Here is a 19,316-nt window from a genome sequence, read left to right as displayed (position 1 = left end):
ACATTATTTCCAGACCCCTTATCATCACAATCCCTTTATAACGTTTGCCAATGTCTTTCTTAAAGTGTCTAGATATAGAAACAATACACCCAGATGTGTTCTGACAGGTGCAGAGTATGGTGAGAATATTAACTTCCTTAATCTGAATAGAACCTAAGATAGCATTAGTTTTTTTTTAAAGCTGTATAATACTATTGTATAATATACTTCATATGAAGCCTGTGGCTAACTAGAAGTTTCCTGTTCATTAAAGGTGTTTGAGTGGAAGATAGACAACCATGTGTCAAGGAAGTCATAGAAAGTGTTCAGTCACTGGATGGGAAAGTAGACTATGTACTCTCAGAATTTCCTTTCTAACATCAAGATTTTATATCTGAAACTCCAAGGTCCTTTTATTTGAACTGCTATCAAACTAGATCTCCTTCAACTTGTTCTTAAGCCACTGATTTCTTTTTTTAAACAAGGTACAAAGCTTTACATTTATTTCTGATAAATTACATGTTTCTAGGGTAGGTTGTTAAGATTAAAATTTAGGGGAAACTGAGGCAGGTAGAAATTAGTTTCTCTCTGCAAGGAGTATGATATTTTTAGAGGTTTATTAAAGGTTGAGAATTTAAGAAAAATACAAGTAAGAAAGGCACGTGCCAGGTGGGCCAAGAGGCCCAATTCAATTTCACTCACATCATGAGACACGTCTGCTTGCCAGCGGAGACAGGAAGAGAAGAGAGAACCAGAAGCCTTTCCAATCAGGTTAAATACCCCATCTCGATCTTGGCCCAGGTGAGAATTCAGTGATATTACAAAGCATTTGGGGAAGTGGAGCAAGGACTTCTGGGGATTGAAGTCCTGGATTCAAGTCTCCATTTTTACAAGGTCCATAATCATGACCTATCAAAATATCTTCAAATACTGTCATTAATTTTGTTTATGATCACGCAGCTTCACATCTATGAATTTACTTAGAATGCTAATATCTTCATAACTTTGAATAAAACATCAAACAAAAGAGTCCTATAATAATAAAGCAATGGAAACCACTCTTCAGGTTGAAGTCCATATTCTTGCATTTGTTCTTTGCAAAACATCACTATGATGAAGATTAATATCATTAACAAGCACCATATTATGACATTATGAAGCAATATTTTATTTTTTTAATTAATAAGTATTTATTTTCTTTCCCTCTTACCCTAACTTCTGAAGAAAAAGAAAAGACAAATACAAATTGTCAAGCAAAACAAACTCCCACATTGATCATGTCAGGAAATGTATATCTCATTCTACATTTTGAGTCCATCATTCCATTATTATGTAATAATGGAATTGGATTGAAGATATGCAAGAAGGGGTACAGGGCATAAGGAAGGGTTGGTAATAAGGAATGGAGGAGGTGAAGGACAGAGGGAATATGGAGACTGGAGAGGTAAAGGGAGAGAGGTACCCCTCTGCTGAGAGGCTCTCTTTGTAATTTCCTCTTACTCAACCCACAAGAGAGGTACCCCTGGGTAAGGTTAGGTTAAGGATGACAGGACCAGTGCTTTTAGTGGCTTCTGGGGAATAGTGGCATTTACTCCTCAAGTCTTGTCTGATAGTTTCAACCTCAGAAGTTCTCCTTGTCTGGCAGGCAGACCATCACTGTTGGCTTTCGTTGTTTTGCCTAGGCTAATGGAGAGCTCAGTCACTAGTTTCTTTTCTTTGTTCTCCCTCCAGTATGAATCTGACTACAATCTTCTATTTTTCAAGTAGTTTAATAATTAGAGTAAATCTAGAAAGGGGATAGGTAAGCGGGAATAGGTGACCCTTGTTTTCTTCTTCAGTTGAGCCAAGATGGCTCAGCTTCAGCTTATCTATCTTCTTAGCTAGTCACTATCTCTAGCCTACTAAACAAAAGGCAAATGTCCTTCTTGGGAAGGTCAAGGGATGGAAATGATCTTCCAGGTGACCCCTGAAGTTAAGGGATCAGCCCCTTTCTGTATCTGTAATTGTTTGGTTTCTTCCTCTAATAGATGCTCTTTAATATGCAGGAACCTTCTTCTTCAGGGTAAGGGAAATGGGGGCAAGGTTTTCCACAGGTTGGGATAGAGAACTCCTGGTCTTTGCTCCACCCTCAGCCTAGTTCAGAGGGCAAAGACCCTTTCCATTAGCAGTTTCTCTCACAATCCTCTTCTCATTCCAACTGTCATTCCCCCTCCCATCACATTCCAACCGATGTCTGCTCCATCTCAGTGGGCAGAATTGCAAAAGCTTGATTCACAGTTTTCCTTTTTACAATTAGAAGGTCAATAACATTCATCATTGTTATTGGAATTGTGGTTATTTATTGCATTCATCATGGTTCTTAAGATTTTCAAAGTTCTTTTTTTATAGTATTGCTGTTTTATATATAAAACCTTCTCTTGGTTCTGCTCACTTCATCCTGCAATAATCTATATAAGTCTTCCCAGTCTTCTCTTAAGTTGTCCTTTTTTATACCACAGTAATATTCCATTACATCATGATACCATAATTATTTTAACCATTCTATAATTGATAGGTATCTACCCCTAGGTTTCCGTTTCTTTGCTACTATAAAAATTTGTCTCCATCTGGGTCCTTTTCCTCTTTCTTTGATCTCTTTGAAGTCTAGGCCTAGTAATGGTATCACTGGATCAAAGAGTATGCACAGCCTTCTCTTTTAATAGATACAGTGTACCACCCCCCTCTCCCACCACTGTTATTAGACAGAGAATCCAAGAGACCATGGGGCTCTCTTATGTCATATTAAAATATCAAACACTGGCTCATCACATGACTAAAAAGAGCCCTAAGGTTCCTAGGTAGTAGACTGGAAACAAGCAGAGACTGTCTCTGCATAGCTCATGAAATGGCATTTGTACACAAGCGTGATGGTCAGCATTGTAATAAACTAGCACTTCCCTCACACCTAAAAGGGAAAGGAACTGCAGAATGCGATAAATCTTTATGGTGATATTTTTGTCTGCATGCTATCGGTTTAATTGGGAAATAGAGACAGATACAAAATAGTGCCATCCCTGCTCCACAATGAGGGTACCATATTATTTCATAATGATTTGGGGTCTGAGGCTTGGCTCCTACAGAATGATTCTAAAAGCTTCATGTCTAAGATAAAGGGGGGTGGCGACAGTGAGCATGTATCCCTGCTTTCCTCTAGGTCAGGTTGACTCTCCTCCCTGCTATTTCACTCAGGTTGTGAACATGCCCAATATGGTCCTCTTATGTCGATGAAGAGATGAGGAGTTTCTCTCTTCTAGGAAGTATCTGCCAGACAGGAAGGACAGAAAACTAGATGTTTCAGGAGGAACTTATGAGTACAGGCAATAGAGAGGAAAAAAAGGGAGGGAGATGTGCCTTCCTGGATACAGAGAAATCAAAGCATGTTCATAGGAGGATACAATCATAGAATCATTCATTTTGACCCATAAGGAAAATGAGAGATCATCTAGTCCAATATCTTAAATTTATAGATGAGGAAATGAAAACTGAAAGAATCGGTAACTTGTCCTTGGGCAAAGTAACAAAAATGGTGTTTGAAATTTTTTGTTGAGACGTTTTTCATTCTAAGCTTCATCAGCATCAAATAAACTGAACATCCCCATATATATAAAACAGGAAAAAACCCAACTAGGATTGTATCGAAAACCACAAGTCTTTATTCCAAGTAGTTTGCTTTTGTAAAAGAATATATAATAAATTCCACATGTAACTTTCAAAGCTGTCCTGTTTGCCATGATTCTAACTGACCTGCCTTCTCAGAACTGATGTTTCAAACAAAGTTCACAGACTCCACATCTAAACTTTTTTTTCAAATACATCATTCAATTCCAAAAAGTATTCAATCAATTGGCTCAGTCAACTGAATCCTGCTAGGGGCTGGAGATAGAGATATGAAATGCGATTCTGTCCTCAAAACTAGCAGATCCACACACTGATGAGTAATTTCTATAACTTTCATTGTCAATGGCACATGCAAACATATACCCACACAAATAACGCCTACCCCCACCAAAAGGTTGTAAGTCAAATGTGAAGATGGGATAAAAATAAATATAATCCTAGGGACACGTGGTTGCAAGAGCAGTTGGTGTTGCATTCCTTCAGTTAATAATCAACATGAATTCAATGGTGGGAATTCCATTCCAAGGTGAAATCTTGTGAAGCATAAAATTCAAGACGGTAAAGGGAAAAGAAACATTTGAAATGTACTTTTCCTTCTAGATCATAAAGGTCTGAAGGAATTAGTTCATTAGAGATTCATGGCATGTCTTATCATCAAAGTCAAGATTTTTCTTCAGAATCCAAGGGTTAGAGGAAAGTGAATCCACAAATGCAATCATGAAGACTAGGGTTACAGAATAACTTATTTCCTTAGTTTACAGCAATAGCTGACCTTTATAAGCTGAGGAAAAATAAAATATAGGCATCACTTGGGAGTCTTGGTAACTACAAACCTTGGTGACATACCCAAGTCTCCAGGAAACAAACCTTGATGAAACATGATTTCTGCTCATCAAAATTGTCCATTCTGATGGAGTGACTAATGTCAGAAAATAGGGGAAAGGTATGCATTCAAGAGACTGTGAATATTTAATAAAGATTAGTGAATAGGTTGCTGAACTTGGAATAAGGTAGAACTGAGTTTTAAGTCCTGCCTCAGACATTCACTAGTTGTGTTACTCTCAGAAAGTCATTTAACTTATCTTGGACTTAGTTGGTGTCAGTCAAAAACCATTTATTAAGTATCTACTATGTGCCGACACTAGAGTTAATAGCATCTACCTCACATGGCTTTTATGGGGATCAAATGAGATGAATGAAAGGTCCTTTGCAAATTCAAAAACCCTATAGAAATGTTAGTTATAATAATTATTATTGAAAGAAAATGTGGAATTTGAGTTCATATAATATGTTGCTACATAGGAGCACAACCTATTTGAATTCAGACAATATCATGAGGATGATAATCATCCCCACAGAATATCAGAGGGTTTAAGGTCACTAGTTCAATTCAGTTCAGTAATCTGTATTAAATGCTTGCTGTGTGTAAGACAGGTATTGCTCTAAGTAGTGGAGCTGCAAAGACAGACAAAACAAACCTGGAGAGGTTCTCTTCTCCATGGGATTTACATTTTAATCAAAGGTTGGAAACAACATTAGCACAAACAAATAAATACAAGTTTGAGGAGGGAAGAGAGTAGTAACAAGTAAGGGCATCAGGATAGGCTCACCTGGAGAATTGGCTATGAGCCTTAAAGAAACATAAAAGGTTCTAGTCTATACCCAGAGAACCAATTATGCCACTGTACAAAGGCAGAGGAGAACCTGTGGAGTGCAACAATAGCTAGTAGGTCAGTTGTGGGGTTTTTGTGTATTGGTTGTTTTTTTTTTTTAATACTGTATGTGAAAAGGTGGAATACAAAATAAGACTGGAAAAGTGGGTTGGAGACAGCATATGGCAGGTCTTTAAATATTAAAAATACTAAGCTCTGAAATATGTATTTTTGCAGGAAGCCTTAGAGATTTTTAAAGCAAGGGCCTGAGATGGTTGGATCTGAGCCTTAAGATTTCCCCTCCCCACTATCATTTATTATAGTTCCAGATATGCCAGATAGAACAAAACAACCAAAGAACAAAATCAACACTATAAAAATTAGCCAAGAGGTGACAAGACTATAGGTATTTGCAGATGACTTGATGGTATTCTTGAAACAACACAAAAAAGTCCTCAAACTAATTAAGATGACTTAGTTGCTGTGCCAAGATTATAGAATACAGCATAAATCTCCCAAAATATTATTAATTCTAATCAGTACTAACAAAAACCAGGAAGAAACAATAAGATAAACTCCATTTAAAATAACTAAAAAATGCATAAAATCTCAGGCCTTGGGAATATTACTTTGGCAGCTGGGTGGAGCACAGGTCTAATCAGAATGATACTAGAAGGAGGCAGACCAGTCAGGAAGCCATGACATCTCTCCAGATAGGAGTTAATGAGGGCTTAAATTAAAATATTGGTGATAATAGTAGAAAGGAGACAGATGGGAGTACTAATTATTGAACACAATGATCAACCATGATTCCACAGGACAAAGTAAGACTGCCATCCACTCTAATGATAGAGAGGTAATTGATTACTATGAAGAACAAGACATATTTTTTAGATGAATCTGAGGCAAGGTTGCTGGTATGGTAGCCTAGAGGATAAAGCAGTGGGCTCAGAGTCAGGAAAACCAGAGTTCAAAAATCTGCCCTCAGATAATTAATAGGGGAAGCTAGATGGCTCAGTGGATAGAGAGGCAAGCTTGAAAGTAGGAGGTCATGGGTTCAAATATGGCCTCAGACACTTCCTAGCTGTGTGACCCTGGGCAAATCACTTGACCTCAGATAGTTAATAGTTGTATGACCCTGGACAAGTCACTTAAACTTTTCCCTCAATTATAAAATGGCTAATAATAGCACTTACCTCACAGGGTTGTTGAGAAGATCAAATGAGATAATATTTTTAGAGCACTTAGCAGAATACCTGGCACATAGTAAATGCTACAAAAATGACAATTTCCTTCCCTTAATAGGGGAATTTGTTTTATTTGGCTATGATTACTTGTTTAAAAAAAGGTTTTGTTTAATTTTTTTAGTGAGGGGGAGTAGACAGAATTGAAAAAAAATTTAAATATGTTGTTGAAGTTGATGCAACAAAATATAGGAACTGATAAGCAGGGTATCCCAAAAGCCTTAGTGCATTTTGTACATCTTCTTGGGGTAGTGGTCAGGGTAGTAGAGGTAAGATTTTGAGTGGGTGGGTAGGAGGGAAATAATTAAAAAAAATAAAATAACATAATATTAATAATGACTAGCACTTATAGAGTACTTTAAGGCTTAAAAATCCCTGTCTGTGCTACCTTGTTTGATTTTCACACAACACTGTGAAGTAGACATTTATTGTAAACAGTTTTGCAGATGAGCAAGCAAACTGAGGCTGAAGGAGGTTAAGTGACTGGCCCAGGGTCCCAGCTAGGAAGTATCTGAGGCAAGAGTGTTGAGCTCTGGTCTTCCTTCTAGACTCCCAAATCCAGTGTGCTTTTTTTTACACATTGTAACCCTTGTCTGCCTCTGAATCTGGGAGACAGGGAGGTTATTGCTGCTATCAACAGAAGTTGGGACATTTAGATGAGGTCAGATATCGTAGATATAGTAGATAAGATAATTATTTCCATTTTGGAAATATTGGCTTTGAGTCACCAATGGGAAATCCAAATGGAGACATCCAGCATTTGGTGATGAAGTTTGGAATTCAGAAGGCACTTTAGGGCTGGATGTATAGATTTGGTCTCTGCCTTTACTTTAACTGCATTTTTAAAGGGTTTAGATGGTGGGAAATTACACCAAAGACACTTCCCTCACCTCCTGCCTCTGACTGACCTTTAGAAAGGCTTGGAATTGTACTATCATTGAGGTTGAGAAATTCTCAGCATGTTCTGCATTCCTATCTTCTTAGCTTTAGATATGCTTCTTCCTTCCTGGAGAGATACAAACTTAGGTTAGCTGGCCAGGTGACCCTCACCTCCACCCAGAACCTATTAAATAAGTTTCTCCTATCAAGGCAACTGAGGGTCAGAAGCTTCATTTTATCATAATTATTAATGGTTGGGCGTGCTGATTCTTCCAGAAGAACTTGATAAGAGTTGCTCTAAAGGAGAACTGGAGGGGAAGGGAAGGGGGGAAGGGGAAGTTGGAAATCTCATCTCTCAGCAGTTTTTCCTCTTTTTGGACTGCCATAAAAAGCACCCAGCTGACTCGGAGACCCTCTGTATCTAATTGAAAGTCTGATAGGAAATTTGTAAGTAAGTGTGGAAGTTGCTGAAACCCTGTGAAAGATATTAAGTATGAACCATTCCCATGGTACCCCTCACCCCCCTCCCATTCTTCCATAAATTTCCATTGTGCCCTCTGAAATCCTTGTCCCTGTCCCGTTATATATACCAATGACACCCAGTGTGAACAACACACTGTCCTTCATATTAGACTTCTTCCTATCCTGTACTACCCACTCAATAACTTTGTAGATACTTTGTATTACATATATTATGTGATATATGGTATTATATATTGTATCATATTTATTTATTATAGATACTTTGGATCACATCTATTACACGTAATATATGTATATATGGCATTTTATATATAGTATGTATTTATATGTGCTTAATGTATATTATATAGTGTATTTACTTATTGTAGATACTTTGTATTACATTTTTGTAATATGTATATATGATATTATCTATAGTATTTACTTATATTTACTTATTGTAGATACTTTGTATTAATTACATTTATGATATATAATATATATTGTATTATATGTTGCATTTACTTATATACATACTTGCTTATATGTACTTATGTATACATGTGACACCCCCCTCAATACAATATAAGCTCCTTCAGGATAGGTCCTGTTTTATTAGGCTTTTGCATTCCTAGATGGCTCAGTGGATAGAGCACTGGGCCCAGAGTGAGGAAGATCAGAGTTCAAATCTGGCCTCAGAGCTTATTAGCTTTGTGACCGAAAGCAAGTCACTTAAACTCTGTTTTCCTTGAAGACAGTTAGGTGGTTCAGTGGATAGAGCACTGGGCCTGAAGGCAGGAAACCCAGAGTTCAAATCCAGTCTCAGACACTTTGTAGCTGTATGACCTTGGGCAAGTCATTTAACCTCAATTTTCCTTAATCCACTAGAGAAGGAAATGGCAAAACACTCCAGTCAAGAAAACCCCAAATAGGGTCTTAAAGAGTTGGACACACCTGAACAACAATTCCCAGTACCTAATAAAACCATAGCAGGCTGAAACTTAGCACACACTTAAATGCTTATTTAATTGAAATGAAGGAAATTTGGCTACTAAGGGAAAAGGAAGATAGTATATGTAATGAGCAGAGCTGACAATCAAAATTTCATTCTTTAGTGGTTTTTCTTCTGACCACTTTCTTTTTTTTTAATAAACATTTTTTAGTTTGGTCATTTCCAAAAATTGTTCATTGGAAACAAAGATCATTTTCTTTTCCTCCCCCACCCCCTCCCACCACCCTCCCATAGCCGATGCACGATTCCACTGGGTGTCAGATGTGTTCTTGATTCAAACCCATTTCCACGTTGTTGGTATTTGCATTAGAGTATTCATTTAGAGTCTCTCCTCAGTCGTATCGCCTCCACCCCTGTAGTCAAGCAGTTGCTTTTCCTCGGTGTTTTCACTCCCACAGTTTATCCTCTGCTTGTAGATAGTGTTTTTTAGATCCCTGCAGATTGTTCAGGGACCTTGCACCGCCACTAATGGAGAAGTCCATCACTTTTGATTGTACCACAATGCATCAGTCTCTGTGTACATTGTTCTCCTGGTTCTGCTCCTCTCGCTCTGCATCACTTTCTGGAGGTTGTTCCAGTCTCCATGGAATTCCTCCACTTTATTATTCCTTTCAGTACAATAGTATTCCATCACCAACATATACCACAATTTGTTCAGCCATTCTCCAATTGAAGGGCATCCCCTCATTTTCCAATTTTTGGCCACCACAAAGAGCGCAGCTATGAATATTCTTGTACAAGTCTTTTTCCTTATTATCTCTTTGGGGTACAAACCCAGCAGTGCTATAGCTGGATCAAAGGGCAGACAGCCTTTTATCGCCCTTTGGGCATAGTTCCAAATTGCCCTCCAGAATGGTTGGACCAATTCACAACTCCACCAGCAATGAATTAGTGTCCCCACTTTGCCACATCCCCTCCAGCATTCACTGCTTTCCTCTGCTATCATGTTAGCCAATCTGCTAGGTGTGAGGTGATACCTCAGAGTTGTTTTGATTTGCATCTCTCTGATTATAAGAGATGTAGAGCACTTTTTCATGTGCTTATTAATAGTTTTGATTTCTTTGGCTGAAAACTGCCTGTTCGTGTCCCTTGCCCATGACCACTTTTTTTATTGTGGAAAATTCTGGTTTTCCCAGGGGTTCTGGAGTGATGAAGTCAATATAGTGATTTTGGTGGTATTTATCAGTCTACCTCTAGTCCTTTTTTGGTTTTTGGCTACCCTATCCCCCTCATCTTCCTACCTCCTTAATTGGAGAAATGTAGCCCTTGTGACCAATATTCATAGCCAAATAAAGGAACCTAATGAGAAAGGAAGGCATGCAAATAACTGTTGCCTCTGGGAGATTGTAATAAATTTAAAAGGCAATGTACACTTTAATAAATTTGAGGAGGAAGTGGGGGATATCCCTTGCTTATAGACAATTTATTTTTCCCTGAGCCTCCAAATAAAATGTAAATGCTCCCTTTCATGCTCTGAAGTTCTTATCAACCAAATGTGTTTATCACTAAACACATTATCTGATATTAGCAGAATTGGGAAATTATAGGTTGGGGGAGAAGCTGGAGGTCATAAGGAAAGAGAACAGAAAAATGAAAGCCTGTTACTTCAAGGCTTTTAAGGCCCAGCTCTTAGGATATCTTCAAACTCTGTAGTGCTAGAAGAAAAGAATTGAGTATCATTTTTACTAACTCTTATTTTAGGCTAGGTCCTGATAGCTTTCAGGTCATCGCCAGCAACTTTTCCAGCATCTAGAGATGTTCCCATCTAGCCTTTTGCATTCCCTGCCCAGTTCTTGGTTGTTTAATATCTGGATTCCCTCTCCAGAAGCCCAGGTATCTGATTTTTCTTATTAGAGCATGAGTAGATTGACCCCCTGGATCATGTGCAGATATCCCTGTCTGGTTCCAGTCTAAGAGGAGATGTGGAAATTTAGGGGTGGGTTGGGAAAGAGAGAATGTCCGTCTTTCTAACTATGCAGGACTTGAGGTTTATACTGTGTGATAATGAAAATTTCTTTAAACTAATATGGAGCCAGAAAAAAATACTGAGCTTGCTGATCAAGAACCCAGTAGGTATTCTAGAGAGATGGGGGACCTACACCTTCCTTACTCACTTTTTCTTTGCAGCTTTGGAAGAGGCAGAATGACCTTGAATTACTTCTCAAGGGTCAGGTAGCTCTGTCTCTTGCCAGGATGTGGTAGCTCTGAGTTCATGGCCACCTCTGACTCTCTGTGGTTTTTATTTCCTAATATTAGGCTAATAGGTATTACAATTATGTCAAGGCAATCTTGTGAGCTTTGTAGATCCAGAGGTCAAATCAGTGGTGAATGGTGGCAGGATATAATATCCACTAGAGAAGGTAATGGAGGGAGTGGCTCAGGACACCAGGAACAGAGAGAGACAGGGAGTACAAAGAGATGCAGAACAATAATTAGCTGAATAAAGCCAAGTGGAGTCAAGTTGACAAGCATTTATTAATTACTTCTTACATGCTAGACACCATGTTAAGTAGGCAGTTAGGTGGCACAGTTGAGAGTGCTAGGTCTAGAGTCAGTAGATTCCTCTGCCAGAGTTTAAATCTGACTTTATACACTTACTAGCTGTATGACCATGGGCAAATCAATTAATTTTGTTTGCCTCAGTTTCTTCATCCACAAAATGAACTGAAAAAGGAAATGGCAAACCACTCTAGTATCTTTGCTAAGAAAACCCCAAAGGAGTCACAAAATTGGGCACAATTGAAAAATGACTAAACAACAACATCCATGCAAAGCAGTGAGTATAAAAAATAAAACAAAAATCAGTCCCTGACGTTAAGAAGCTCACAGTCTAACAGAGGAGACAACATGCAGACAACTATATATAAACAAGACATATATGGGATAAATTGGAAATAGTCTCAAAGGGAAGGTATTAAGATCAAGGAAAACAGGAAAAAAAGTTCTTATGGAAAACAAGACTTAGGCTGAGATCTGAAGGCCAGAAGGGAGAGATGAAGAGGAAGAGGACCCTAGGAATGACAGTAGAAGTCAGTGAAAATGATCACATTTGGGAGAGGGAATGTCATGTTTGAGGAAAGGAAAAGAAGCCAGTGTCAGTGTCTCAGGGAGTGATACCCTGTAGAAGAGAGAAGTTAGCTGTGAACCCCTGAAAAACAGTTTCTAGGAGCTCAATTGAGCAACCCACAAACCTGAGACTTGTACATAAGGGGAATTTTATAAGGACTACACGAAGGAGAAAAGGACTTCCAGAGCCAGGAATTGGAAGGTATCCCTTTGCCACATGTGTTCTGTGTTCTCTATAAGTACATCTTAATACCATTATGTTTTAAGTTTAAATCTACTTTTTCCATAGATGTTATGTGTATTTGTTAGAGGATGTCCTCATTTTTCAGTGAAATATTTCATTCCAATAATTCTTGCTATGTCTTCTCAGTAAATATTGTTTATAAGAGCTATAATTTAATTGACTGACTGGTTGTCAATGGGGACCACACCAATGGGGGCTCATAAATCAATAGTGCAACAATCCCAGGCCTTCAGGGTTACCCTTAGCATTCTTAGGTGCCAGCCACTCTGGAGATCTCAAACTACAAATTCAGGTTAGATGAATACCCTATCTTGGTAGTTATTTTAGCCTGGAAATGAAGCATTTATAAACTACCACTGTATGCATTAATAAGTTATTGAGACCCCAAAGAGTAGATGGTTAAGTGAGATTTGTAGGAGAGCAGTGACAAGATAAAACCAAAGGGGGAGGGAAGTGGAAGTTAAATGTAGGTGGGAAAGTAGAATGATGCAAGAAGGATCTGTATGCTGCTTTGGGAATGTTTATAAGAAATATAAGTTGTTTGGAATAAAAATTTGAGTGAGAGGTAAGGGTCCCAGAATACGATTTCATTGACTGGGGTAACTCTTAGTAAAGAAGCTAATGGAGGGACAGTTAAGTGGCTCAGTAGATAGAGAACCTGGCCTGGACACAAGTGGACCTAGCTTCTAATCTGATCTAAGACACTTCCCAGCTCTGTGACCCTGGGTAAGTCATGTAACCTCAATTGCCTAGCTCTTTCTGCTCTTTGGCTTTGGAACCAATATTTAATATCAATTTTAAAGCAGGAAGAAAGGGTTTTAAAAAGAAGAATGAAAGAAAAAGAAAAGAAAAAAGAAAGGAAGAAAGGAAAGAAACAAAACAAATGGAAGTGGGGAATGTAGAAGTATGTATTTTTAGTTTCCTCTAGAGGTGCTGAATTTAGTGACTTGCCCAGGATCATACAGTCATTATGCATCAGATGGATTTTCTGAATTTAGCTGACTCTCTATCTAGTACATGCCACCTCTGGCGGGGGGCAGGGAGGGACTGTTACTAACTCCCTTTCTGACACCATCTTATTGTGAATGCAGTGTAGTATGCTACTGGCATTTTACAGTATATATGTTCATGCAAAGAGATGTGTTGTCTTAATGTTCAAGGAACAATAATAGCTAGAATTTCTATAGTGTTTTAAGGTTTGTAAAGCATCTATCTCATTTGAGCCCCATAAAGTAGGTGCTGTTATTATCCTCATTTGACCTGTGAGGAAACTGAGCCTAAGAGAGGTTATAGAGTCCCAGGGTCATAGAGCTGGTAAATATCCTAGGTGGAATTGAACTCTGGTCTTCCTCATTCTAAATGCAGCCCTTCATCTTATGCCACCTAGCTTTAGGAATCATCACAAAATCTGAGAATGACAAATGGCAAATGATTGTTTATAATGTAGACTGAATTGTCTAAGGTATGCTCCACTCCAGTCCCCCACAAAAGAAATGTTACATTTTTGTTTTCTTTATCTGGAAAGTAAGAATAGTACCTGTCCCATCATTTCTGATAGGAGGAATATTAAAAATAAATGCCCTATTTTTCCCTAGTAACAAAAAAGGTATATAGAATTTCTATCAATAGAAATGGATGGACATGAAGAAAGGATGTTGAAAACCTCTTGCTCAAGGATGGATAATCGAATCATCGTTATCTCTGCTTTCAGAAAAATCCTAACACTTTACTCTTCTTTAACTATATCCTGAATCTTGGGTTTAAGTTCCCAGCCCTGGTCACCACTCCACCCTGCCTCATACCCATCCATGTCATTCTCATCCCTCCTATGTCCCTATTTCTCTCTTCTCTGTCTTTCCATATGCCCTTTAGAAACCCATGTTTCACCAGTGGAATTGGGCTTTGGCTATGGGGGGGGCGGGGAGGAATGGAGAAGGGGAGGGAAGAAAATGAATAATGTAATCATGGAAAATTTGTCTTAATTAATCAATAAAATCAAATTTAAAAATAAAATTAAAAAAGAAACCCGTGTTTTATTTTTAACAAATCTCTTTGAATATTAGACTCCACCAAATTATTTGCCATATGTTTTTATTTACTTATAAATGTATATATTGGTTTTCCCCAATAGAATGTAAGGGTCTTGAAGGGAGAGGTTATTTTTTGCCTTTGTATCCCTGAGCTTACCAGGCACATAGTAGTTACTTAATAAATATTTATTGAAATGAACTTAAGGAAATTGAACAATGAGAATAAAATATGGAAAGCTTATAAAGTTATCTCCCACAAAAAGAGATAGCATGCTCCCTAAAGAGGACTATGGGCAAGGAACAGCATAAAAACAAATGGTCAGCAGATACATAATAAGAGAAGGAACTTAAAGAGTCAGAGAAAATTATTGTGGGGAAAAATGAGCATAATATGGTTAAACAAAAGGAGCTGGGGAGTATTCTTCTTTCAGCTATCCTGCTTTCACCTTTTGTGAACCTTGCAGTCAGGTATAAGGACATATTCTGAAGTGGGATGGGGTGATGTGAGGGGAGGTAGTTTGGGGCAAGGCAAGGAGTGCTCCCATCATAGCCATTCTACTATAAAGCTCTCTCTCTTTCCCTGACACCCAGTACTCATTAGAACTTGAATATCTGTATCCTTCTTTTCCAATTTCAATTAAAAAAAAATTTTTAGCCCCTTTGGCTGAGCCAGTGACTACATTGGCCACAGAATAAAGAGTAATGGTTCAATTTACAAGCTGGTTCTTCCCAGATTCAAAAGACCAAGAATCAGGCTTATTTGTTCAATCAAATCAAAATAATATCCAATTTGTACTGTTCTGTCAGACAGACCCTGGACATAAAAAATGGAAATCATAGTTATTAACTAAACAAATAGAAGAACCATACTTAACCTTACTGAACTCCCAAGAACCTGAACCCTATCTGTTTACTATAAATATCCAGGCCAGAGAAAGAGCCTGTTGGCTTCCATTGAAAGAGCTTGATCTCCGAGTACTTGTCTGGGAAGCTGGGGGACTGATTTTCCTGTTTCACCCATGACCTCTCCCAATAAATGCATTTATTAATTTCCATGAATTGTTGTGGCCGGTGGGAGGTGTGCAGCAGCCGCCAGTTTATGTATGGCTGGAAACATGCAGGCTGCCAACACAGAGCAACAAAGATTCTCATACAATTATATCAGCCCCATTAATTCATGCCATTGCCTTACTTTAGATGAACCTGAAATGTTCTACATTTCTTGGGACCTCTGTCTTGGTGCACTTAAAAACCAGATCAGTTAATTGTGCTAAAAAGAAAAAAGAAAAAAAAAAGATTCTATTTTGTGTTTGTGTGTCTGTGTTTCTGTGGGTTGGTTAAACGTACAGTTTCCAGAATGGATCAACATGAGCTTTGTATACAGAGTACATTTGCCATTAAATTAAGTACCAGAGTACCAATAAAAAACAATTCAAATTCAGGCCTTCTAAACTCTGTCTCTGTCCTTAGATTATCTTGTGTATGACCAATATGGAAATATAATCACACATGTATTGCCTAGATTAAGTCCCTTACCATCTCAAGGGAGGGAGAGAATTTGGAACTCAATTCTTTGGAAAAGAAATATTGAAAATTGTCTGCATGTAATTTGAAAAAAATAAAAGTATATTAAAAATTGTTAAAGAAAAAAATTTCTTGTTTATCATACATATTTATATATTGAAACCCACCAGGAGAATATAAACTCCTTGAGGGAAAGGTTCTGTCATTTCATTTTGTCTTTGTTTCCCTAGTACTTAACAGTGCATTGTGCATAGGATAGCACTAAGAATTAGATTTATATGTGATCTCAGACATCCTAACTATATGACCCTGAGCAAGTCTCTTAAAATCAGATTGACTGGACCAGATTGACTGCCACCCTTTTGTCTTAGAATAGAAGGTAAGGATTTTTTTTAAATTAAATTTATGATTTCATTGGTTTAAAGATGAGAAAACACTTTGCCAATTCAGTTTCTTCCTTTGCCAAATTTGTAATTTTCGAGAGGTGCCTAGAGCATTAGGAGGTTAAATGTTGGCCCTGGTTCACACAGACTGTGTTTGTCAGAGACAGGACTTGAACCTAGGTCTTTCTTTACTTAGCTAGTAACTCTTATTTTCCATTATTTTACTTTACTCTTTTTACTTAGTTTTGTGGCTTCAACTCCATGGAACATATGTCTCTGACTCTGGGTACCTCCTGGTCCTCCCTCCTTTTCAGCTCCTTTATATATGTGTTGTCTCTTCCCATTATATTGTAAGCTCCTTGAGGACAGGGGTTCTTTCTCTTTCTTTGTTATTTGTATCCCCAGGGTGCCTAATACATGATTTTAATTATGTTTATTTAGGATTAATAAATGTTTCTTGAACTGGTGGTCCATTCATACTAGGCACTTAGAAATACCTATTGGTTTGGACAAAATTCCCCTCATGGATGCTACCTTCTTCAGACTCTCTTATTTCAATGACCTTGCATGAACATCTGTACATTGAAGATGTATTGGGTATCCCTATTTCTTTGTCTACCACTTCAGCTCAAATAAGTCAAGTCTTTTCAAAAAGTCTAATACTTCTTTCCCTAAGACCTAGAAGACCTCCTCTATGCTCATTAGCATACAGTTGTAAATAGAGAGATGTTGCTACTGCTTCAAAGAGACCAAACCTACATATGACCCCCTCCCCCTCCCCTGTCAAAATACAAAGGACATCCTCTAATACTATTTTTTTCTCTATGCATAAAACTGTGTACAATGAAGGGTCACTTGACCTATGTTCCTTGTATAGTTCATTTTCACATTGTTCAAAGAGCCTCCCAGTTTGCGTTTCACAGGGTGCAGGTGGTTGGTTTTTCCCCACCCCCAATTCAGAACCCTAGATATTACTCTATAGTATAGCATTTTTCTTCCCCTCCTTGCAGCTGCACTCCAGAGACTGCTTTTGTGGACCACCAGGAATTTCCTGTGATAGAATATCAGAGAGCTACTGGTGACTATGAGGAGGTGACTTCACAGGGCAAAAGTTCCCTCTCTACAATAAACATTCTCGATGCTGCCATGTAGGAGATTTCCTACACAGTCTCCACTCCGAAAAGCCACTTGTCATCTTGACACACATGGACTGAGAAGAAATAATAACCATTTGTGAGAGGTTACCTTTTTAAAAAGTGAATGTGTCTCTTCCGGGCAGATTAATTAGTTTTCACCAAAAACCAATGAAAAATGAGAATACCCAAAGCAATGAGTGAAGAACATAGAAATATTTGGGGAAACGTCAAACAAAGGGACTGTTTCTACAGGTGTAAAAACCAGAGCTGGAAGGACTCTTTGGCTATATTGTCATCTAACTCCTTCATGAGGAAAGTGAAGTCCAGAGAGTCAATTCCTTCATCCCACAGGTGTACAAGCTGAGGTCCAGGCAGCCAGTCTCATTTTACTCTTAAGGAAATGGAGATTTAGAGAGGTAAAGTGATTTACATAAGATCTCAGAGTTAGTAAGGCTTGTAAGTAGTTGAGCCAGGCAGGATTGAACTTGAATCTTATGACTGGCAGTGAACTCTTTCAAAGTAAGGAAATGTCAATGAAAGTACATCAGTAATGATGTGTCTTTTAGAACAGTAAGCATCCTTAGGTCTTCTTAGAGTCAAGAAAAGAGGACAAACATCTTGCTTACTCCAAAAAGAATGATACTAACTGTCATCATCATTATTAATATTATTGGATAACATCATATCCAGACTGAGGAGTAGAGTTAAAGAAAATAACAAAGGGAGGATTCTTCTATTCTAGACCAGTGGTAAGAAAGGGGTGGAGGTGGGGGTCAGCTAAGTAGTCCAGTAGATAGTCACACCTGGAGCCAAGAGTATTTGGACACTTCCTACCTGTGTGACCCACTGGAAGTTCCTCAAAATAATTACATCATAGATCAGTATAAAAATAAGAAAAACAAATATAAAGAAGCTGTGACCTCATCGACATAAGCATTTCGTCCACAGATAGATGACAGTCCCTATACAACAGCAGTTCTCAACCTCTCAGTTTGTAGCAATGAGAATACATAATGCATATCAGGTATTTACATTCCGAATCATAACTGTAGCAAAATTACAGTTTTGAAGTAGCCACCAAAATAATTTTTTGGTTTGGGGTCACTGCAACATGAGGAACTGTATTGCGGGGTCACGGCATTAGAAAGGTTGAGAACCACTGCTATACAACTTGACCAATGGTCTTCCAAAGTCCTTTTGCAAAAATTCATAACATAGACCAATTGATCTTTCTATCTTGAAAAGATCTGCCAAATTTTTGTGGTGTGGCTTTCCAGAACCTGAGGCCATTGTCATGCTATGATAAGGCATTGGATTAGATTTTATGGGAATAACTATTATTATTATATATTATCAGATTTATATAATAATATTATTATTAAACATAATTCAAGAAACTTTAAGTACGTTCCCTATATTGTGCCAAGCATTGTGGTAGGCACTGAGGGAGATAAAATGTTTAGATACAATTTTTCCAGTCCTTCCAGCTGTGTCTCTATCTTCATGACCCTATTTCTCCATTTTACAGATGAGCAAACTGTGGCAAGAAGAGTTAAGTGACTTGCCCAGGGTCACACAGCTAGTTAGTGTCTGTAGTTGGCTATGAACTCAAGAAGGCTTGTCCTGACTCCAGGCCCTATACTCTATCCACTGCATCCCCAGTTTCCCCTTAGATAAAATAAGCCTTAATTAAATATATATAATAATACCACCTTAAAAGTGTTTTCCTCTATTTTCTAACTTACATTATATCCCGTTATATACTTAATGTTCTTTTTGTGCAAAAAGCTGATAGTGTTTATTTTTCCTGGTTTGGGGGAAAAACTGAACTATATATGTTTTTAAAATAATTAACTGTTCAAATACTCTGCCACAAAAATTCCTGGGGGATCTAAAATCGGTATTTATAGGGTGCTGGCTGAAAATTCTTTTGTAGTAGGGTTAAATGGCTCATGGGGACAGGACTGGCTACTACAACTATAAAGCCACTATTTTCATCAACAGTCTTAAGCTGATATGGCCAGCAGCAGCAAAGTGGGAAATATTCC

The 19,316-nt window shown here is 38.0% G+C and overlaps 1 long non-coding RNA gene across 1 annotated transcript; it reads left to right on the top strand.

Moving 5' to 3' along the window:
* The first annotated feature begins 1,384 nt into the window (after positions 1-1,384).
* On the top strand, positions 1,385-17,374 carry LOC130458406 (uncharacterized). Its single transcript, XR_008917717.1, has 2 exons — positions 1,385-1,423; positions 17,143-17,374. It is a non-coding gene; the product is annotated as an uncharacterized LOC130458406 (long non-coding RNA).
* Positions 17,375-19,316: the final 1,942 nt, after the last annotated feature.

The sequence above is a fragment of the Monodelphis domestica genome, chromosome 3, assembly GCF_027887165.1.
Source record: "Monodelphis domestica isolate mMonDom1 chromosome 3, mMonDom1.pri, whole genome shotgun sequence".
Taxonomy (NCBI): domain Eukaryota; kingdom Metazoa; phylum Chordata; class Mammalia; order Didelphimorphia; family Didelphidae; genus Monodelphis; species Monodelphis domestica.
The sequence above is the reverse complement of the archived record's forward strand: the minus strand, read 5'-3'. Positions and strand labels throughout refer to the sequence as shown.